Source organism: Otolemur garnettii, unplaced genomic scaffold (genome assembly GCF_000181295.1).
Source record: "Otolemur garnettii isolate 467f Iridium unplaced genomic scaffold, OtoGar3 scaffold00004, whole genome shotgun sequence".
NCBI classification, from domain to species: domain Eukaryota; kingdom Metazoa; phylum Chordata; class Mammalia; order Primates; family Galagidae; genus Otolemur; species Otolemur garnettii.
The window spans coordinates 9847296-9871133 of record NW_003852399.1 but is presented as its reverse complement, the minus strand read 5'-3'; the positions used below and the strand labels follow the sequence as shown (position 1 = coordinate 9871133).

Below are 23838 nucleotides of genomic sequence, written 5' to 3'. Positions count from 1 at the left end.
GACTTAATTTTCTCTTATCTTTTTTGGCAAACTCCCTGCAGCCACTATAGATTTCAAAGTAGCATTGTGGATTCCAAGTCACGTTTTTTAAGTTTTCCTTATCCTGTGATGTAATGCTCTCTTCCGTTGGTCACACATTCAGCAACTGCTTGTTTGTGCTGATGTCATCAGACTTCTTCACGACATTGGACAGGAAGTTACTTTAGAAACCTGTTACTAGTTGGGTGGATCGCATTTTAGCCACTTATATGGGAATCTCTTTCCATTTCTTTTCATTCTTGTTCTCAGTCTCAGGATTTGATCTAGGGACGAAATAAAGCCTGGAGAAGGAATTACCTACCGTTTCATTCATTTCTGTGTCTTTAAATGGGGGACATTTATCTATCAGGTGGATCCAGAAGGCACACATGCATTCACTCAGGTACCAAACCTGGACTTGGGGAGATTAATGCCTTAAACCTGTGCAAACATAACATCTATATATATTTAAATTGTTAGTCGAGAATCTCAGTTAAATAAAGGATCTATTTTCAGAGATGAGTTTTCTCACATTGGCAATTGCAATGGCTTTTGCTTTGTAAAATTTCTCTTTTTGAACACAAGTCTTTTATGAAACAACCATAATTTGTACTCCCTGAATCACTACTTAGCTTAGAGAAGAAATTTGCTAACCTACTTTAAGATTTTACAGTCTTTATCACCTAGAAGTTCTTAAGTGTCTCTGGAATCTCGACATATCTAATTTTAAATCTTTCTAGCAGTCCTTCTTTCCCTGTTGAGACTCTTGAGCATTTTCACAGAAGTATATACCCTTCCTGTGTTTTCTAAACTGGGTTCTTCAGCTGTCTTTGAATTTGTAAGAGCCCACGTGGGTGTCCAACCTTTTTTTTCTGCCAAAGATCGAAAAAGAGTTGCCTTGGGCCACAAATTGAAAACACAAACACTAATGAAAGCTGATGAGCAAAAAAAGGGTCCATACATAATCTTCATCATATCTAACACTACAGATAAACAAAACAAGCCTTAAATAATCTGTACATGGCACAGGGGCCACAGGCTGGACACCTTTGCATCCTTTCAGGAAAATTCCTCTTTGCTTAAAGTTTTTTTAGAAAATTATTTGCTATAGGTGCTGAGCCCAGATTCTCACTCTGATGCCCTAGGTAGAGTGCCCTGGCATCATAACTTACAGCAAACTCAAATGCTTGGGCTCAAGCCATCCTCTTGCCTCAGTTTCCCAAGTAGCTGGACCATCCACCACAATGCCTGGATATATTTTTAGAGATGATGTCTTGCTTTTGCTCAGGCTGGTCTCAAACTCCTAAGCTCAAGCAATCCACCCACCTCAGCCTCCCAACTGCTGGGACACTTTGCTTAAATTAGTCAGAATTTGTTTCTGTTTCTTGTAGTCAGAGAATCATAATCGACACAGAAAATAGTACCAGGAATAGGGTAAATATAAATACTATAAATATTATATGATAAAAAGATAGATGTCTGTTACCTTTTTTTTTTTTTTTTTGCTAAAAGCACAAAGATATTTGTATAAAATTATTGCTTGTTGCAAAATGTAAACAAAGGCTAATTCTGGTTGGTATAGAATGATCATCTTATGATGATTATTTGTATGAGCTCTGATACATAAAAATGTTTGACTTCTGCTACATTTGTTACATAGGTGGGCTGGATGTTATTCTATTTTTGTAACTCTTGTAACATCACCACTGTCGTAGGAATAGAGAATATAAATAAATGCTTGTCCATTGGTCCCTAGTGGAAAGTGAAATCACTTTTAGATTCCAAATATAGAAATTGCATTCTCCTCTTTCCTTCTTTGAAAATAGGAAAACTCTGAGGTTTTAGGAACAGAACTTCTCTGTGCTTTGGAGTTCACCTTATAAGAGAAAGGATGTTTTTATTTAATTGATTCCATTTGATTGACATTTTAGATATCTGTGTGCCCCGGGACACTAATGCGGTTCTATCATGAGCCAGGGAACCTTGTTTGGTCTTTTTATACTTTAGTCTGTCACTTCAGTGTGCTGTTGAAATTGCCAAATATTTAGCTGCAAACACAAACTCCCACTTTGCAGTCAGCTGATTATATAATCACAGGTGAGAAGATTTACAAACTTTATATTTTTAGCTCCCACAGATGCCGTTAGAAAGATATGATAATTTCAGCTTCATGAATTTCAGCTTCATGACAACAACTATTAGTCGATGGTTCAAATGCCTTCCAGAAAGAAATGGGAATAGGTCATACTATTAGCCTTTGGTCTGTAGAACACTTACTAGGGGAGATGATAAAATAAGGAAACCCTATTCTTCCTTCTTCTTTTTTTTTTTTTTTTTTTGAGACAGAGTATCACCGTGTCTCCCTTGGTAGAGTGCTGTGGCGTCACAGCTCACAGCAACCTCAAACTCTTGGGCTTAAGAGACTCTCTGGCCTTAGCCTCCCAAGTAGCTGGGTCTACAGGCGCCTGCCACAACGCCTGGCTATTTTTTGTTGCAGTTGCCATTGTTGTTTAGCTGGCCTGGGCCAGGATCAAAACCTCCAGCCTCAGTGTATGTGGCCAGTGCTTTGACCACTGTGCTACAGGTGCCAAGCCAGAAATTCTATTGTTTCTATAACAGTTTTCCCTCCTCCCCATTCTGTGCAAAGTAGGGTTTTCCTTTTTGGATCTTAGTTTCATGATAAGTATTTCTGGTACATGTTATGAACATCAGCTAACATTTAAAATCATCTTAAATATTAGAGATTTTACATACATCATTCTATTGATTTTCAAATCTATTGATCCTTAGTTCTGGGAACTAAGAAGAACCTGAATGATTGTTTGATTGCCGTTAATGTAAAGGTGAGAAACTTACATGAAGTTCTGTAACACGGACTTTCTTCCTCACTATCGTATCCCCAGTGTTCAGCACAAAGATGGGTACATAGTAGACTAGAATAAAAATTTACAAAGTACCAAAACAAATGGAGCTCAGAGAGAGTTTAAGTAACTCGGCCTTGAACACTCAATTACTAAGTGATGGAAGCAGCACTCAGATTTAAGATTCTTTGATTTGGAGACAAGGAAAGTGGAGTTTGCTAAATTGTCTGCTCCCCGGTGGCAGAGTCTACATGTGTCTTATTTTCTACTGTCCAGTGAACAGAATAGTACGTGTTCAGTTAATGGTTATTGACCCGGTGAGGTGTAAGAAAGCAAAGTATTTGCCTTAACTCACACCTTAAGGAAGGTCTTCCTACAGGTTGATCACTCTGTGGTTGATGAACACAACATCTTCAAGTCATCCACATAGTAAAGTTGTTGAACTTGAGACTGGAGGGAGCTTAGTGACGGTCTAATCCAGCCCCTTTAAATGAGTCTTGCTTTGCCATCAGATTTGATACCAGAGCAGGGATGAGAATTGATGACGTTGGTTACTCCCCAATCTTTCACCCCCATTTCCTCATATCACCTATGAAATATTTATGAGGAACAGAGACTGGTTCCTTCTGAAGACCAAGTGGCCCCTGAGATAAGTCTATAGAGAGTAAGACGGGACATGGGTGAACCTTGTCACTCAGTCTTGGACTCCTGTCCTCTCAATCCCACTGGCATCATCAGAGGACAGCTTCACCTGGACACAGCATATCTGTACAGGCTTAATTTCTTTTTCCCAGTAGTGCTTAGTCTCCATCTTTAATTTGGTATTGATACTGGGCAGCCCTGGCTGGTAATTTAGAATGTGTACTGCTTTGACCTCCAAGCTGTAATTTTGACACCTAACTGGCAGTGTAGGGTTACCACCTTGAGTATGTATGAACATCCTCTCCCACTCCCAAAGCACCCCTGAGGCTCTACCAGGGGAGAAAGGATGATGTAAAATGCACTCTGTTTGATTTGCTGTGTGAAAGTTCACTTCTCTACAAGTCCACTGCAGTTAGAAAACATTGTGAATCCGTTTTTCACAGAAACTATGAGAGTCTCTTGTGTGCCAGGCAGCATGCTAGCCCTTGAAAGCAAGACATCAACCATTGGGATTCTGCCCTCCAGGAGCTCACAGGGAGAGACTACAGGCAGCTACAGCTAGAGGTGGAAATGTGGACACAACTCCAGCCCAGCAGGATAGTTTCTGCTGTAGGAGGATCCACAGGGTGCAAGGGAGCTCTGGACGGAAAGGACACACTGCCTGGGGGAGAAGGATAGGGAAGCCATCCTCAAACAGGTGACAGCTGAGCTGGGTTTTAAGACCTGGACTAGGAGTACTGTCAGGGAAGAGGGAGACACCTTAGGCACAGACAATAGCTAATAGAAAGACCTAGCAGCTTGAAATGGCATGGTGTGTTCAGGGAAGTCCACACTGGGCTGGCATCCATTGGTTTTCCAGTGTTTCTGCCTGCCCATCTCTATCTATAAAAGCAGGTGAGCATAGATTTCCGCCCCGCATGGGCATGTTAATTTAACAGTTATCCAGTGTACTACTGTACTAATGTATTATGTATGTCATAAATAAACACAAAAAGAAGAAATTTAAAAATCCTTTGAAAAATGAGATGAATATGACATTCTGATATTTTCTGGCTTTAGCCCAGTAGATGATCCTAGGCCCCTCCTTGATAGTCACTCCAGGAGGGAGGCCAGACCTGCAGCCTCACTGCTGTGTACCCTGCGTCTAGCGCAGTGCCCAGCCTTACTAGACACCCAATAAATATTTGTCGAATTGAGTAGATGTTCAGTATTGCTTGAACATCAGTAAACCTGAAGTGATGAGCTGCTGACAAATGTTTCCTAGGCTTTACTGAAGGAAGTTAAATAGGTTTCCTCAGGGCTCGAAGCAGGACACCAGAGCTTGGAGTTCAAGCTCTAACTCTGGCTGTTTATCTTAGCCTAGTCAAGTCCCTCACATAATTTCTCTGCATCTTCTCAGGGCATTTGCGTCATTCAGCAGAGCCAATAGTAGTCCTGCGCATTACATGGTGCTTGTGGTGATTAATAAAAGGGATATTGTGACATACTTGGCACAGATGAAAGGCCTATCAAAATGGTAAATAACCCTTGTATAAGCAGGCAGAGAGAATGAGGGCCATTCTTCCTCCCACCAGGGCTCTCGCTGGTAATGGTAACAACATCAAAAGCATATTTTTCTGTTTGACTTTTGAATCCAGGGGTCTGTAATGTTGTAGCAACAGAACTGTCTTTTTCACATGACAACAAATAAAGCACAGGGTCTGGTCTGACATTGCCTTCTAGTTAACAGATGGATTTGAACAAGGTTTAAGGCACTGTATGAGAACATTTTTTTTATTAAGTGCAATTAACATTTTATTATGGATGAAATATATTTGGTCTTTGTCCCTGGTTCCTCATAGAGGTAAAACACTTAGAAGGGATGGAAGTGTCCATTATTTAAAAAAAAAAGGAAGCTGGAATCAGTACAACTGAGCTTATGTTAATGAGGTGATTTAGGATATGACCTCTAGTAGCCTGAGGATGGGGATAGTCACCTGAAAGTCAGGGAGATAAGAGGATTTAGAGGGTTGGAACTTTCAGACCCACCTGCCAAGCTGCAAGAGAAATGGGTGTTGTGGTTGGGCTGGAGATCAAGTTCTGCAAAACTTCTGGCCTGTGACATTTGTGATTCCCATTTAAGACTGGGAGGGTGGCAGGCCAAGAGCTAGACAGTGGATGCTCTGTGCCAAGAGCCATGGAGAACAACAGTTTTAAAAGGAGGAGATGGATTCATGGGGAGATGGGGCACGAAGAAAGATGAGTAGGCTTTGTAGAAGTTGGGAGAAAAGGCAGGAGCAGTGGGAATACAGTCCCCCTTCCCATCTCTCCCTCTGGTGTAGGAGATAAGATCCTTTTGCTCAAGACATGGCAGTTCGCCTCAATGTGCTCCTTCAGGAGATTGTTTCTGAGAAGCATTTCCTTGAGGATCTGAGCTTCTGTACTTGCCTATTGATGTGCAGGAATATGCAGAGTGACTCTCCCTAGGGGGTGTGGAGAAACAGCTGAGGTGTAAGCTGGGGGTGGACAGACCGGTCTTGGAGCATTGGGTTCTATTCTCTGTCTTCCTCCTTCATTAGCATTATAATGTATAACTTTACCTTGGGAGAGCGAGGACTGACAGCCAGGCTCCAAAATGTTTTACTCTAAACAAAATCAATTGTATATGTGTTCCTCAGCCTTCACACTAAATTGTAATCTTAAATGGTTGCTTCCTAATGTTACTTGACTTCTTTGTATATGTGTTAAATTCTTACTGAATGTTGGAAAGTATATAAGGTAATCAGTAAAGTTTAGCTGGGCCGCCAACCAGAGTGAGTCCCAGTCTCCCTTGAATATTCATTCCGTCTGCAGTTCTTTCCCCTGCGTCCCCGATCAGAAGCTCCAAAGAACATAACACTGAGACTCTGGGGTTCATCACTATTCACTGTAATATCCTGAATAAAAGACACAGGAAAAATAAATAAGCATTTCCCTGAAATTCAGTGATTCTTCCTAACAAATTGATCGAATCAGGGAAAGGGGGTGATGGGAACCCTGTTTTGTAGCCAGTTGACTAGTTTTCATGAAGCTTAGAGTGCCATTAGCATCTGAAGGGGGGCAGTGTTGTGAGACTGAGCCCTCAAACTATGGGATCTAACACTATCCTCAGGTAAATGGTGTCAGAATTGAATTGAATTATTGCAACCTGCATGTGTCTGTTGTAGAATTATTTGCTATGCCTGGAACCTCTCCTCAACAACCCTCCCCCCACACTCACCAATAAGGTCACCGAAATAAGATGTGAGTAGAGGTGGGAAAAACTATTTGTCCCCCCACCCATCTCTCAAGATTGCCAAGAACCATGGAGAACAACACTTTTAAAAGGAGATATCCTGTGACCTGGAAAAGGAGGAGATGGGGGCGGGAAGGACAGGATTCCCAGCAGTGGGACTGATAGGAAAAGACACAGAAATGAGATAGATGTAATGTGTGTCCCTACCTGATGGAGCAGGAGCCTGGAGCTGGAGAGCAGTGGTTAAGTGTGGTTGACCAGGTGGACGGGGGTCCTGCAAAGAGCTTTCATTACTATACATAGGGCCCAGGGGTCTGTGGCACAGAAAATTAAAAGGGAGCTTTGTACATCCTGGGGCAGGACAGGTGAGTTGGACAGCAGGTATGTATTGGAAGAATAGAGTCCCAGAGACTAAATGAGGAGACTCTAGACTAGAAAAGTGGTTTTGGAATGAAGGAGAATCAAAGAATGTTTTGAAGATGTCAGCAACAAGATGTGAAGACAGATTGAACATAGAGGATGAAAGAGATTTTAGCATAAAAAATATTTACTGAGTGGCTGTCACCACCATGTAAGTCCTGAGAATACAATAAAAGGACTAAGACCCAGTTTGGGCCATTAAGGAGCTCTTAGTCCAAGACTTCTTGCCTGGGTAGCTGGAATATTCAAGGAATCATTCACAGAAATTAGATGTTTGAAACTGAGCATTGTGGACTCACACTCATAATCCTAGCACTTTGGGAGATGGAGGTGGGAAGATAGCTGGAGGCCAGGAGTTCAAGACCAGTGTGGGCAATATAGTGAAAGCCCATCTATTAAAAAAAAAAAAGGCAAAAAATTAGTCAGGTGTGATGGCATGTACCTGTAGTCCCAGGTACTTGGGAGGCTGAGGTAGGAGGATTTGTTTAGGATGACAGGCGTAAGGTGGTATCACACTGTGGCTTTAATTTACATTTCCCTGATGATTAGTGGTGCTGAGCATTTCTTTTCATGTTTTTTGGCCATTTCTCTTCCTTTGAAAACTTTTCATGTCTTTTGTCAACTTTTTAATGGGGTTATTTTTTTTTTCTTGCTGATTTGAGTTCTTTGTACATTCTGAAGATTAGCCCTTTGTCAGATGTATAATTTATAAATATTTTCTCACATTCAGTAGGTTTTCTATTTACTCGTCTTGATTTCCTTTGCTGTGCAGAAACTGTTTAGTTAACTAAACAGATTAACAGTTTAATCTGTTTAGTTTTAGTCTGATTTATTTATTTTTGTTGTTCCTGTATTTGTTTTGAGGGTCTTAGTCATAAATTCTTTGCCTAGGCCAATGTCCAGAAATGTTTTCTCTTCATTTTCGTCTAGAATTTTTCTGGTTTCAGGTCTTATACTTAAGTCTTTAATCCATCTTGAGTTAATTGTTGTATATGGTGAGAGATACAGACCCAGTTTTAGTCATCTGCATGTGACTCTTCCCTTCTCCCAGCACCATTTATTGAATAGGGCTTTCCTGCCCCAGTATATCTATATATATATATATATATATATATATATATATCTGTCTTGCTTTGTCAGAAATTAATTACAGTTTTTATGGCTTTATTTTTTGGGTTTTCTGTTCTGTTCCATTGTTCTGTTTGTCTGCTTTTATACAAGTACCATTCTGTTATGGAGGTATACTTTAAAGTCAGGGAATGTGATGTCTCCAGACCTGTTCTTTTTGCTTAGAATTACTTTGGTTTTCAGGCTCTTTTATGTTCCATATGAAGTTTAGGATTATTTTTTCTACATCTGTGAAAAAGGATGTTGGTATTTTGATAGGATTTATACTTCATCTGTAAATCACTCTCCATAGTATGGACATTTTAACAAGGTTTATTCTTCCAATCCATAAGCCTGGAATGTTTTTCCATTTGTGTCATCTATGATTTCTTTTATTGTTCTGTAGTTTTCCTTGTAGGGATCTTTAACCACCTAGATTAAATATATTCCTAGGGGGTTTTTTGTTGTTTGTTTTTTTTGAGACAGAGCCTCAAGCTATCGCCCTGGGTAGAAAGAATGCTGTAGCATCACAGCTCACAGCAACTTCCAACTCCTGGGCTCAAGCAATTCTCCTGCCTCTGCCTCCCAAGTAGCTGGGACTATAGGAACCCGCCACAACACCAGGCTATTTTTTTGTTACAGCTGTCATTGTTTAGCTGGCCTGGGCTGGAGTCAAACCCACCAGCCTTGGTACATGTGGCCGGCACCATAACCACTATGCTACAGACATCAAGCCAAAGTTAGGAAAATCCTAACTGAAAATCTTGGTCAACAAATCATGGCTCTTGCATCACAACAATGCACCAGCTCACAAGGCTCTGTCTGTGAGGGAATTTTTTAGCCAGTAAACAAATAACTCTATTGCAACACCTTCCCTACTCACCCAGTCTGGCCCCTAATGACTTTTTTCTTTACCTAAATTTAAAGGAAATAGTGAAAGGAAGACATTTTGATGACATTCAGGACATCAAGAGTAATACAATGACACCTCTGATGGCCATTCCAGAAAAAAGAGTTCCAAAATTGCTTGGAAGGGTGGATTAAGGGGAATACTTCAAAGGTGAATGCAGTGATATTCAGAAATGGGATATTTAGCATTTTTTCTAGGATGAGTTTGAGAACTTAATTGCCAGACCTCACATATTTAGGATTTTATATCTTCTTGTTGAATTGCATTATCATTATCATATTTGTCTTTTCTTACTGTAACATTGATTTAAAGTCTATTTTATCTAACAAAAGAATAGCTATTCCTGCTTGCTTTTGGTTTCCATGTGTGAAGAGTATTTGTTCCACCCATTTACCTTGAGTCTATGTGAATCTTTGCAAGTTAAATGGGTTTTTCAAGGATGCTATATATATTTAGGTTGTGTTTTTTCATCCATTTAGCCAATCGGTATCTTTTAAGTGGTTTACTAAGACTTTCACATCCAATGTTAGTACAAATAAGTGAGAGATGGGTCTGTTCATGTTGATTATTACCTAGTTGCCTTGTTTTCTCACTTGAGTTACTATTTTATAAGAGCTATGAGTTTTACCTTTGGATGTTTTTACAATGGGGTGGTATCGATTATTCTCATCCATATGGAGAGTATTTTTAAATGTATTTTGTGGTGCAGATCTGTTGGTGACAAATTACCTTAGTGTTTGCATGTTTGAGAATATTTTATTTCCTCTTTGTTTATGAAACTTAGTCTTGCAGAATTCTTGGCTAGCATTTATTCTGTTTAAGAAGACTAAAATAGGCTCGGTGCCTATGGCTCAAGAGGCTAAGGTGCCAGCCACATACACCTAAGGTGGCAGGTTTGAATCCCTGGCCCGGGCCCGCCAAACAACAATGATGGCTGCAACCCAAAAATGGCCAGGTGTTGTGGCGGGCGCCTGTAGTCCCAGCTACTTGGGAGGCTGAGGCAGGAGACTCGCTTGAGCCCAGGAGTTGGAGGTTGCTATGCACTGTGATGCCATGGCACTCTACCCAGGGGGATAGCTTGAGGCTCCGCCAAAAAAAAAAAAAAGAAGACTAAAATAATGACACTCCCTCCCCCCAAAATCCCTTCTGACTTAGAAGGTTTCTGCTGAGAAGACTGCTCTTAGTCTGATGGGTTTTCCTTTCTAAGTTACTTGATGCTTTTTGTCTCACAGTTTACAGGTTTTTTTCCTTCTCTCTGACTTTGACCAGACTTTGTGTAGTGGTGAGGTCCTCTTTGCCATGAGTCTTCTGAGTATTCTGTGACATTCTGTATCTGTTTGTCCTTCAAATAAGTTTTGGATCTTTTTGTTTTCTTTCTTCTCCTTCGGGGACATCTATGATTTTTTTTTAACTATTCTTATATTTGTTCACTTAACATAGTCCTATAAATCTTGGAGAGATTGTTCATTCACCTTTTTTCTCCATGTTGGACTGACTGTATTAATTTGAAAGCCTTATCTTTAAGCTCTAAAATTCTTTTTTCTACTTGATCTGTCATTAAAATTTTCTATTGTATATATTTTTTCAAGATAGAGTCTTACTTTGTCCCCTGGGATAGAGTACCAGGGTGTGCTCACAACAACCTCAAACTCCTGGGTTCAAGCCATTCATCCTTTTGCCTCAGCTTCCTGACTGGCTGGGACTACAGGCATTTGCCACAACACCCAGCTATTTTTAGACAGAGTCTCACTCTTCTCAGGCTGGTCTTGAACTCCTGAGCTCAAGCAATTCACCCATCTAGGCCTCCCAGAGTGCTAGGATTACAGGCGTGAGGCCCCACACCCAGCCCTCTACTGTATTTTGAAATTTCCTAAATGACTCTTTCCTTTCCAAAAGTTCTGCTATGATTTTCTTATATTATCTATTTCTTTAGTGAATTTTTCATTCATGTCCTAAATTTTTTTCTTTGTTTTCAACTTTCTCATCAATCCCATTGGCCTTACTTATGATCCATGCTCTGAATTTCATATCTGACATTTCAATAATTTCCTTTTGATTGGAGTCCTTTGCTAGAGAACAGCCTGAGCTCTCCTCTGCTGGGAACTCTGGTGCTCTGTAAAGAGAAGGAAAGTTTTCTGTATGACATGCTTAAGTTGTACTTCTAATGTTTAGCTTCTGTATTTCATCTTGTGTATTCAAGAAATGAAAAATAAATGTACTATTAATTCAAGTAATAGCTCAACAGGTCTGCTACCATATAGAACTCAATATAATCATGTGTTACAGAAACAAATGAGCACATTCTCAGGTCATGATAGTCACACCAGAAGCACATATACTGGAACTCATCGCAGGTCCAATGTCATGCCTGGATTTTACCTTTTGGTATGTAATTCACTGTGGAAAGTTTCAATGGCTGAATGTAGTTTGGGTGAGAGCTTCCCCATCTTTCTTGGGCAATGTTAACCATTGTCAGGCTAAAATTTAAGGAACTGGATGATGAGATCATTACATCAAATAAAATAATTGTGGCAGAAAACAGGAGGAAGACTGAAGCAAGTTAGGTTATTCTTTTCTGTGGAGAAGAGTTTTAGAAAAAACCATAATAATCCAGGAAGTACTGGAAAGTGTTATGATTCTTTGAACATAGCCATGTTGTTTGATCTGTTCAATAGCTTATATCCACTAACTAATCATATTGATTAGCTTTACACCATTCTTTTCCTGTTATCAAACTAATGCAAATGACTATTCTTTTGTTCTACTTATGTCTTTTTATTAAAATGTGTGTTTCACTATTGTTTTAGTCTTAACACCTCTGATTCTGGGCTGGTTCCACTTGTTTTAAAACAAGGACATCGAGAACTTGAGTTGCTGTTGAATCAAGGTGTTTTTCCCTGATCTTTTTGAGTAATCAATGGGTTAGTTACAAATCTGATGAAGGGAGATAGATTTTTTAGGGCATTTTAAGCTTTGGGGAGAAACAAATCAGATAGTTATCTTCAACAGCAGATGTTACTGCGATGTAAATCAGAGTCACCAAGATACAGAGCCCGAGGCTAAAATAGATGCCAGGTTCTCATTTAAAAACCATGACAGACAGCCCACTAATTCTCAGAACACAAGTATCATTTACTTGTTGGTGCCTGCAGTGAGCATGTGTCACATTGGTTTTGCTTCCTAACATCACACACAATAAAACAAATGTTGGGATGGAAAGATATTGGAGACAGGTGCAGCAGTGTGATTATGTTAAATTGAGAAAAGTCTTTCAAAGGCTCTCTAGAATCTTAATGATTTCCAAAGGGTTCCCTTTTGGCTTCCCTACCTCGCCTCTGGTAGCCTAATTAATAGAGTGTGACATTTTAGCTATTGCCAAGTGCCACTCCAGTTCAAATGACAGCTGTCAGGAGAATGTGGCAGAGGGCTGATGAGATCTTTAGTTACTAGCTATCTTTAGAAGACACTGTCTTTGGCTTAATGAGTGCTGTATTTCGTAAGTAGCCACAGGTGTTTGGAACTGTGCTGGGCATTCTTGGACTCTAAATAGAGGTTGGTAAGTTTTCAGATTTTTTTTTTATATAATCATCAGCAATGTTTGAATACCTGCCCATCTACCATGGTAAACTAGGGAGCTATAGAGAAGACAGAGTCTTTGGGGTGGTTACGAAATGAAGGAGGACCCCCCCAAAAAACATAAATATACAAAACAACATTCAGAAACAACCATTGTGTGACCAACTGCAACTCTGCAAAAATATTCTTATTAATAAGGTCAGAGATACACTGTTAAGTGTAAGTCTTGGTCAGTGACAAATTTTAAGTTCTAGGTGCAACAGGTGCCTATGTCACTTGCAAAATATTAGTGACCAACTCTAATCACCAGAGTAAACCTTCTTCTCATCTGTAAACAGGGATTAATTATCTCTCTTGCCTAACTGCCTCACATGGTTGTTGCAAAATCACATGAGAATGAAGTATGCAGAGATAATTTATAAACCATAATTTGCTAAGCACATCAAACATGGATTTATTATTATGTGGAACCTCATGTGTCTTAGACATACAGAAAATCTGGTTGACCATCCGTAGCCTTTTTCACACTTGGCATCATTCCCTCTTGGCTTTTAATAATGATCTTGCCCTCCCCTCCCCCCCTTTTTTATGATCCTCAAGTAGTTTGAGTGACCTGGGGAATCCCGAGAGGTGTGATTCTCCGTGTGGGAAGTTGTATCTCCCAAAGTCTATTTAAATATCAACATATGGTGTGTGTATTTAGGGACTACTGAGGGTAACAGGTAGCCTGAAAATCTGACTATGAGTGTACTGAGCACCAGCGAGAGTCAGAGCAACTATGCCAAGAAAGGAGAACAGTAAACCAAACATGTCGATTACGAGAAGTTGCTTTTCAACATCTGACAGTTGAGTCTCAGATATGTTTCTTGAGGTTGGTATCAGACATGTCATACAGCATTTTATTCTGTAGCCTTGAGAAACTTTTTGTTTTATACATAGTCATAAGTGAAATATAAATTTTTAGGGTTTTTTGAGTTTCATCCAGGCTTCATTTTAACTTACATACTGTTAGTCGTAAAAAATAAATCACTATACCTGCTATATGTGATGTCTACCCTGGGTACAGAAGAAGGCCTAAACAGCTGGATATACATGGATTGGCTATGTTTAAGGAATAATTAACCTCAAAAATGCTTCATGTGCGGTGGTTTGGGGTCCTTCTCAATAGTTCTTTTTGGGACCTGTCTTGTCTCCCAGTGTTGTGTGATTCTGTCGTCCATATTCCCCTTTTCTGCATGTCCCCCTTTCAGCGCAGCAGTGGCCTCTGCCCACCGTCTCACAGAACTTCAGGGAACACAAGCCCCTTAGTTTGGCCTTCTCATCTTTGGCACCTAGCAGATGCTGTGGCCTTCTACTGATTTCCCTCCTGGCCAGTGGTTTGCCTCCTGGCAGACCTTGTCCACCAGCCTCAGCCACACCTGTCCAGATCTGCCTGGATCCTGACAGCAGACTGAGCTACAGCCAAAGCTCAGACCCCTGCTGTATACACAGTCTGTGAAAAATAGTATGTCTTGGGCAGTGCCTGTGGCTCAATGAATAGGGGGCCAGCTCCATATACTGAGGGTGGTGGATTTGAACCTGGCCCCGGCCAAATGGCAACAGAAAAATAGCCCAGCGTTGTGGCAGGCGCCTGTAGTCCCAGTTACTCAGGAGGCTGAGGCAAGAGAATCACCTAAATTCAAGAGCTGGAGATTGCTGTGAGCTGTGATGCCACAGCACTCTACCAAGGGCAACAAACTGAGACTCTGTCTCTAAAAAAAAAAAAAATGAAAGAAAGAAAAATAGCATGTCTCTTCCTGGAGGGTGAATCATTTAACATTTTATTCTTTTTCTTTTCTTTTCTTTTTTTTTTTTTTTTTTTTTTTTGCAGTTTTTGGCCAGGGCTGGGTTTGAACCTGCCACCTCCGGCATATGGGGCCAGCGCCCTACTCCTTTGAGCCACAGGCGCCACCCTCATTTAACATTTTTTATCCAGCACAACCAAACACACAGGTGGACCAAATGCTCCTTCATATTAATAGAAAGTCCATGGCAGAAACACTTTGAAGTGCCGCTGGTTATGTTCACCTGTCACCAAAGGGCCCAACCCTAGACGCTCAAGATTCGCAATTAGTCCTGTACACTGCTTTCTTTCTGTCCAGCTTTAAACAGAGATTTTAAAAACCCTAACTGAGTATTCTTTTCCTTTAGCTAGCCTTGTCCTGGATACTTTTGCTAACTATGGAAGAAGAATGAGATCTTTTTTTTTTAATATATGATTTGAAGTTTAACTGAGAAAAGAATTAATGTAAATAAGAGTAAATTCATACAAAATAACATATTGGTAAACATAAGCAGTGCAGAAAATAGATCACGGAGAAGTCAGGGAAACAAGAATATATGCGGGGTGAGAGAAGACATCCTGAAGACGCTTGAGGTATACTAGAATTTGATGGGTAGATAGAAAAAGACAGAGAACATAGTCTGGAAAGGGACTGACATAATTATAGAGACAGAAGTAGAAATGAAGGCAACACATTCAGCTGAAACAGAAGAAAAGAAAAATAATGTTGACTAGATTGAGTTGTAACAGATTATGACGACATTGGTACACACACCCACACATCCTCTACATAGAGAATACAACATTTTCAATTGGGAGAAACCACACCTGTTTCAGTTACGTGGTCCTTGAACTACTGAAACGAGGCCAGCTTAAGCAGTGGTTTAAGCTGTGCCAAATATGCAGTTGGGAATCGGGAAACGCATTTTGGCTGAGAAATTTTGTATAAGCCCTTTAACCAATAGCAGCCTCCACTAGAGCTGCAAATGTCACTGATAAAACTTCTCAGGACTCTTGAAATATGTTTAAACCCAGAGAAAGCTTATCTGTGCCCATGTTGTAGACACGGAACACCTAAAGCCTGTGGCACTTTGGCAGCTTTAGCATCTGTCCTAGGAGCTGAAAATAGTGTAACCCTAGACGGTGTTTGTACAGCGTGCTTAATGCAAGATTCACTTTAACATGTTCATCCTTGCTTGGAAGCCCAAAGGAAATGAAATTTGCTGTTTTGTGACCCCTGGCCTTGTGGTTTGTGGTAGATCTTTTCGGTACAAAATGTGCTCTGTTCTATTTTGATCTTGTGAGTGAGGATTTACCCTACACCAGTGATTCTCAATCTTCCTAATGCCGCAATTCTTTAATACAGTTCCTGTAGGTCGCGACCCACAGGTTGAGAACCGCTGCCCTAGATGATGTCAACCTAAAGTCATCAAAAAGATCAGAATCTAGTTTAAAGACAGTTGCCTTGGGGAGTGCTCCAGAGAACCAAAGAGAGGCTGGAGGTTTTAAAGAATCTAGAGGGGCTGATTATAAAAGTTGTCAGGAATTCTGATCCATCATTTCTAGAAATAACATTGGTGAGTGACTGGCTTATACACTGTTGAACTCTGGGGTGCATTTTAGCAAAAGGCTTCAAAAGGTAATTATTAATATTTAGCTCACGGGGCAGTAGGTCTGGACTGCTGTTCCACTTTACATTCCTTTCTGGGCCGATAATTCAAAGGGCCTTGCATTCCACAGATAAATGGCTCATCGGGGTGTCCATAAAGTTAGAGTTGGAAGATCTTAGAGATTACTTTAGTCAGCGTGCTCATTTTCCAGACCAGGACCCCGAGGTTCTGATTGGTTAAGAGGCCTCCCCCAGGCCACATTACCTAGAGCAGTAAGGCACACTCTGCAGTTTAGGCATCCTGACTACCCAGAGACAACGCAGTGCCTGGCTGCTGTCGTTTGGCCCAAGCTTGGACAAGTGTCAAGTCAGCTTAGCATGTCCTGGCTTCACCTTCGGAAGTCTTTTCCCCACACTGGGACAAGCTCCTCCTTCTAAATCTTGAGCTTTCCTAATATAGATTTCATCTCCATCAAAATGGAAACAGATGTAATCAATTACGTTGGCTGATGAACTGATCACATTTTATGTGAGTGAACTTGTCACTCTTCCTCAAAGGGCTGTCTTTAAAAAAACCTCTTTCAGGCTAGGTGCGGTGGCTCATGCCTTATAATCCTAGCGTTCTGCGAGGCTGGGACAGGGTAGGGGTTGGATCGCTTGAGCTCCAAAGCTCGAAACCAGCCTGAGCAAGAATGAGACCCTGACTCTACTAAAAATAGAAAAATTAGCAGGGCATTGTGGCGCACACCTGTAGTCCCAGCTACTCAGGACACTGAGACCAGAGGATGGCTTGAACCCCGGAGTTTGAGTTTGCTGTGAGCAAGGCTGACATCACAGCAGCACTCTAGCTAGCTTGGGCAACAGAGTGAGATTCTGTCTCAAAAAACAAAACAAAACAAAACAAAAAGCCTCTTTCAGATGGGCAGCCTTGGAAGCTTAAAAGAAAAAAAAAAGAGAGAAACATTTTCTTATAGTTTTTAAACAGATAAGAACAGATACTGCTCTTGATCTTAGCCACAAGGCCAAGAAGTAACCTCTTTTTACTGGAAGAGAAGGCCAAGCTTGCTCTCAAAGAGAAGGAAACATCGGTAAGCAGGCCGGGAGACACATGTAAAGGAGGGAGGGACCCTACCGTTAAGATTGGTGCCAAGGCTACTTTGCTTGTCAGCTTTGTATGGTTTTGGTAAGGTGTAAGCCTTAGACTCAGGGAGGGCTTCCTGATTCCTTGAGAAGGGCATTGTAGTGCCCAGGTGAGAGAAGCATGCAGGGTTAGGGGGAGGACGCCCCACCTGGACCACGCCCTGCTGGGCATAGACCTGCTTTCACCTGCTACCCTGCTTCCCTCTGCTTCCCTCTGCCTCCCCCCTCCCACCATCCTTTCTTTTTTTTTTTTTTTGTTTCTTCACATAATGTTGTAGCTGTTTCCTGCTAATCCCTGGGTTTGCAAAGTGTGGTCCCTAATCAGCATCAGCAGCCTCACAGGGGTGCTTTGTAAAAATGGAAATTCTTGGGCCCAACCCAGACTTTTGGATTAGAAACCATAAGAGGAGGAGTTCAGCCTTCGGTGGGTGCACAAGCCCTCCAGGTGATTCCTATGCGGGCGGTCTTTGAGAACCACTGATCTTACCTTATCTGACTGTAACTGCTGCCTCTGTCTGCTGATCACCTGATCACCTGGGGGAGTATATTGGAAAATGTTTTGGTTACCATTTAAATAACATTTTTGTATTTGATTCTTCTAAATATACATACGTGTGTGTGTGTGTGTGTGTGTGTGTGTGTGTGTTTGTCTAAAACTGGCCCGGACACTGTTTTCTTCTTCTCAGGGAATAAGTTTCCAGTTTCCAACACTAAACGTTCGGTTTCAGTGAGCTGTCTTTCTAAAACGTGAATGCAGGGTGTTACCAGAAAAGATTCTCAAGATTGTTGTAAACAGAATCCAGGGCAGCGCTCTCATCAGCTGGCCACTCCTGGATGAAGCATTAGATTAGAAGCCTCTCTTGACACATTGGAACTCAACAAAAATTCTGGTTGCAGATAGGAGGCCAAGTGTTAAATCCCATGGGGGGTGGAGGGGAGTGGGAGTGGAAGGGGCAAGTCACCTAACTTCTCAGTCTCAGTTTTCCTGTCTCTCCTTGACATCTCTCTGCTTTAACCTGCCTCTCCATCTACAGGATTCTCTTTCTACTCCTTTACCAAAGAAGGACCGCCTTGCCTCTGTAGTAGTGGCCAGCCCCCTAATTGTTCCTTGATTCAGGACTGCGTTTGTTTTAAAAAGTAACTGAAGGCTCAGCGCCTGTGGCTCAAGCGGCTAAGGCGCCAGCGACATACACCTAAGGTGGCGGGTTCGAATCCCCAGCCCGGGCCCGCCAAGCAACAATAATGGCTGCAACCGCAAAATGGCCAGGCGTTGTGGCGGGCGCCTGTCGTCCCAGCTACTTGGGAGGCTGAGGCAGGAGACTCGCTTGAGCCCAGAAGTTGGAGGTTGCTGTGAGCATGATGCCATGGCACTCTACCCAGGGGGACAGCTTGAGGCTCCGTCTCAAAAAATAAATAAATAAATAAATAAAAAGTAACTGAAATACCTTTTTAGCGATTTCTTGATGGTGCGTCTTGCAAAATCTGGCAGTGAAACATATCACATAATAATAACAGCAATGAGAGATGATGTTTGAGAGTTTCTGATGTGCTAAGTAAATACTTTATGTAGAGTTGCAGGCACACTGTATCATTCCTCTTTTGCAGATGAGAAAATCAAGGCAAATAATGGATAGAGCTTGGATTTGAATCCCCGCTGTCTGGCTATGTATCTGTGCTCTGAGTGAATGGTGAATAGTGAGCAAGGATGGGAGGAAGTTCTTTGCTGACAAACACAGCTGAGCCCCATCGTCTTACCTGGGAGCTATACTTTCTTTCTCACCCCCAACCCCATTCGCTACAACCTGAATTACAATTACCGGCTATGCACTTGATCATGGGGACCAGTGATGAAGGAGTGTCACAATGTATGTCCCTGTTTGAGAACCACTGTTGTAATTGAAGAGTGAATCCTGTGTTTTTAGAAGGAAGGAATCAGGGCACAGCATCCTCTCGTTACAGAGGGTGTGACAGGGATAGGGGACCACGATCAAAAGGAGCTGCCACAGAGCAGGGAGTATGCTACCCAAGTCCTTCACCGAGACAGCGGCGACTAGTGATATAGTAACAAGTACTGGTCTTGTGAGTCACCCTGTCCTCAGCAAGGTCCCAGAGCCATTCTGGGCTTGATTCTTCCCCTATAAATTAGCCATTAGAGGACTAATACTCCCGGGTGTGGTCTGTAAACAAATAATGACCTGTTGTGAAGGGGACAATCTCTGTGCATCTTGGAAAGGCATTTTGCAAGCAGGAAGAACACCATTCTTCTGACTCACAGAGGAACAGATCAGAGCTAGAGATGCTGATGCAGTTGCTCCTGGTGCCTTCTGAACAGGAGATCTCTTAAAAGAGACCTCACAAGAAGGAGGAATTAAGGGAACATCTCAGGCCTAATGAGATAAGGAAGCTGACTTAGGGACCTTCCCATGTTGACCCTGCACTTACTGCCTATTGCAAGGATGAGATGAGAGATAGGACCTCAGGAACTTATATGTACACATAATTAAAAAGGATTTGTTATATGTCCCATAGGTGCTGATGCTCTCTGGAAAGGTGTCACCAGGACCATTTCCTGCCCCTCAAGAGTGCCATGTTAATCATTCAACATTGGCTCAATGCAAACATGAGGACAATGTGACAATTTCTTTTGCAGACACTTCTCTGAGCTCCATCTGTATTTAAAATGGTAGTAGAATCCATATCACATATAAATGGCATAAATTCCCACCTTTATCATGGCACTTTAATATAACTAGAATGTTTTCTCCTGCTTAGCCTATATGAGCATACAGTAGGCAGAAGACAGGTGCTTCTGCCATGGGACATTTGACAGCACAGAATCCTCTCTAAACATAGAAATTAGAAGGACTTGTCTTCTAGTCCTAACATTACTCCTTATTAAACACATGACTTGAGTAAGTCATTTTACTTTCCTGAGCTCCCTTCCTTGTATATCAAATTAGGCTGGCATTGCCTTCCTGATTCACAGGGGCTATTACTAGGCTCAGCTCTGACAGCGCATTATGGCTTCATTCAGATGTAAGGTATTACTCTCATGATTTCTGGAATTGAGTAAAGAAAAAAGTCAAGTTGCTGAGGAATTTAAAGTGATTAGATTTTAACTGCATAGTGGTGAAGTCAGAGCTTTTAGTGTCCCTGTCACCTGAATGGTGTGTACTGAACCTGACAGCTAATTTTTTACCCCTTATTCTGTTCCCACCCTCTCCCCTTCTGCATCTCCGACGTCAGCTCTGGGTTAAGGCCTGGGAGCAGCCCTTGGGAGAAGGTCTATCAGGATGCTCTGCACGGGATTTCAGCCCACTGTTTATGTACAGTATGTGCCAACAAAAACGTGTTTAAAAGTTACAGTAAAGCAGAGTCATATCAAGGCTCCTGTGTAAGAGCACATCTGGTTATGGATTACAGAGGCATAATCACTAACCCTGGGAGACATTATCTTAGGAAACGGCAAAGACTAGGGTTATTTATCTTTTAGGGAGAATAATGACTCAGGTAAGAGATGGGGAGGCCATGTGCTCTAGCCTAGTTTTTCTTGTAAACATCTTTTTGAAGAGCTGCCCCCTGTCACAGAGTCAGGGTCTCTGTGAAATTATGTTGGTGACAGAAATGCGCAAACGTGGCTTTTTACGTGAGTTTCCTTATCTAAACGGCTAATGTCCTTCATTTTGATTTCAACACACTACGTGATGCGTGAGACTCAGAATGAAACACAGTCTCTTCCTGGGTGTGTTTATCATCTCAATTCATCATAGTGATAAGACACACAAGACACACAACTTGCACGGGACTTTGTACTCACTGGACATGAGCCCTGGATGGGCTCTGTCAAAACTTATGGCTTCCTTATTCATAGAGCTGTTGCTAGTAGAACGTTTGGCGTGACCACCCTAGAAAGTGGTTGCTGTGTGTGTGTCTTGTCAGAGACCTGCTCCTTCTGGCTCTGCAGACTCAACCTCTGATCTGTTTATGAGAACAAGTACTCTTTCCTTTCTGTTTCTGTCTGTGTTTCTTCTGTTGTTCCAATCAGGCTGGGAGAATTGAAGCATCTTCTTGAAGCAAACCTACATGAAATGTGTACTATCATCCTATTTATGGAAAAGATATTATACATATAGCCACACATGTATACATACATGTAAGATTTTTACATAAGCAACTATTATCATTAGGTTCCTTTGGAAAGTAGAGGCCAAGGAAAACTTCGAACGTATTATTATAAACAGAATAGCATGACAAACTCCTGTGCCCCCATCTCCTGGCTTCAGCAATGATCAGTTCAATGCCAGTTAACCCACCTTCAATGATTGTGAAGTCATCTAACCCTAAGAAGGAGATATTTATTTATTTATATATATATTTTTGAGGTAGAGTCTCACTCTGTTGCCCAGGCTAGAGTGCCATAGCATCTGCCTAGCTCACAACAACCTCAATCTCTTGGGCTCAAGCTATTCTCCTGCCTCAAGCTCCTGAGTAGCTGGGACTACAGATGTCAGCCACAATTTTTCTACTTTTCTAATTTTTCTACTTTTGGTAGATACTGGCTCTCGACCTTGCTCAGGCTGGTCTCAAACACTTGAGCTCAAGTGATGCGCCTGACTTGGGCTTCCAGAGTGCTAGAATTATAGGCAAAGGCTCCGCGCATACTCCCACCACGGGACCGAGGCCAGCCATGTACACCTAAGGTGGCGGGTTCGATTCCCCAGCCCGGACCCGCCAAACAACAATGACGGCTGCAACCAAAAAATAGCCGGGCGTTGTGGCGGGCACCTGTGGTCCCAGCTACTTGGGAGGCGGAGGCAGGAGACTCGCTTGAGCCCAGGAGTTGGAGGTTGCTGTGAGCTGTAATGCCATGGCACTCTACCCAGGGGGACAGCTTGAGGCTCTGTCTCAAAAAAAAAAAAAAAAAATTATAGGCATGAGACACCATGCCTGGTCAGACGGAGACTTTTAATTTTCATTTTCCACATACAGCAAAACCTCCATAAGTTGACCGCTCAAGGTACTATAATAAATCAGTCAACATATAGAGATGGCCAACATAGGAACTAGGCCTACTGTACTGATACGTACACGTGGTGCATGTCTGGACTATGAAAATTAGGTTAACATAAGGAGGTGGTCAATGTAGGGAGGTGGTCAACTAGAGAAGTTCCGTTGCATTTGAATTTTTTCTACTATGAGCATATATCATTTTGATGATTTAAAATTGTGATTTCAGAAGAAATCCAAATACTAGAAGAAAATGCAATGTGTTAGATTTCATCTGTTCCTGTTTTTACTCTCATTCTTTTAGGCTCAGGGCCTTTCAGGGGGGGTGATTGAGAGTGACTTTCCCTGGTTCACAGATCCCCAAAGACAGATATTGATTCTTGCAGAACAGTTGGGAAGGACAATAACTGTGGTTTAAAGCCCATCTATGTCAGTGCTATTGCCCATATCACAGGCTCCCTCTGTCAGCCCTACTATTTGGCTTGCTGTTTTTGTTAATTAAACTATTTACTTTGGCTGAGATTTATAACACTGTTTTTAAATGAGAATATGGAGTTTTAATCTCCTCTTTGTTCCCTGTGTCCCAGAACCGGCTGTAGTTCTCTGCAGGCTATTTTTTGAAAAACAATTTCTATATTTCTTATCAGATGGTCAGTGATTTTGCAGGTATTATTAACACCCTGCACTCAGTAATGTTTGTTCTCCTAGGGCTGGAAGAGGAAATTGATGCAATTTCAGCAGCTGGTTAGCTGGACAGGAATAGAACATTACAGAATCACCTTGAATCTAAAGCCTGTGAACCAGCTGTCTGAGATGAACGATGGGAAAGTGGGTTGGTTGCTTTTTTTTTTTTTGTATTTAAATTTCCGAGCCAGTGGAATTGAAAATGCAGCTAAAATAAAGGTGGTTATTCTTCCCAGTAGTTTCATGTGGATTGATTGGGACTCTGCTGGTCAAAAGATTATTCTGCCTCTGCCTCTGCCTCCCACCATGCCCTGCGCATGGCATGCACTAATTGATTTTCATGTTAATGAGGATCCATGGGGCTACTATCTGCCATGCACTAGAATTGCAACAATAAGTAAACAACTCTCCCTTGGTTTTCCCTGACCTCGTCTAATTGCAATACAGTGGGATGAATCCTTGACTAGTGTCACTCAAATATTATGGGAGGACAGAGGAGAGAAGGCTCTTTTCTGGCTTTGGAAGGGCATGAAAATATTCCCAGATGAGGTGCCCTTGAAAAGCTGACCCTTGAAAAGCCAAGTAGAATTTTTTGAATTTTGAAGGCAGAAAGATGGATTCCCAGCAGAGGTTTCTCTATCTTGAGCAGAGGCATGGAGGGTGATTGGCTTGAAGAAGAGTTCAGAATGTTCAGAGAACAAAGCAGGAATGCTTGTGGTTGGGAGGTGAGAAAGAGGTGAGAAGGGGGGATGAGGTCTGGGTGGAAGGTCTCCTTAGAGCCTGGGTGGG

General features: G+C 41.7%; 1 protein-coding gene and 1 pseudogene across 1 annotated transcript in view; one reads left to right on the top strand and one right to left on the bottom strand.

Moving 5' to 3' along the window:
• Positions 1-23838, top strand: part of DEPTOR (DEP domain containing MTOR interacting protein) — a 158478-nt gene that overhangs the window by 21039 nt on the left and 113601 nt on the right. The window lies entirely within an intron of this gene.
• Positions 17149-17252, bottom strand: LOC111728092 (annotated as a pseudogene).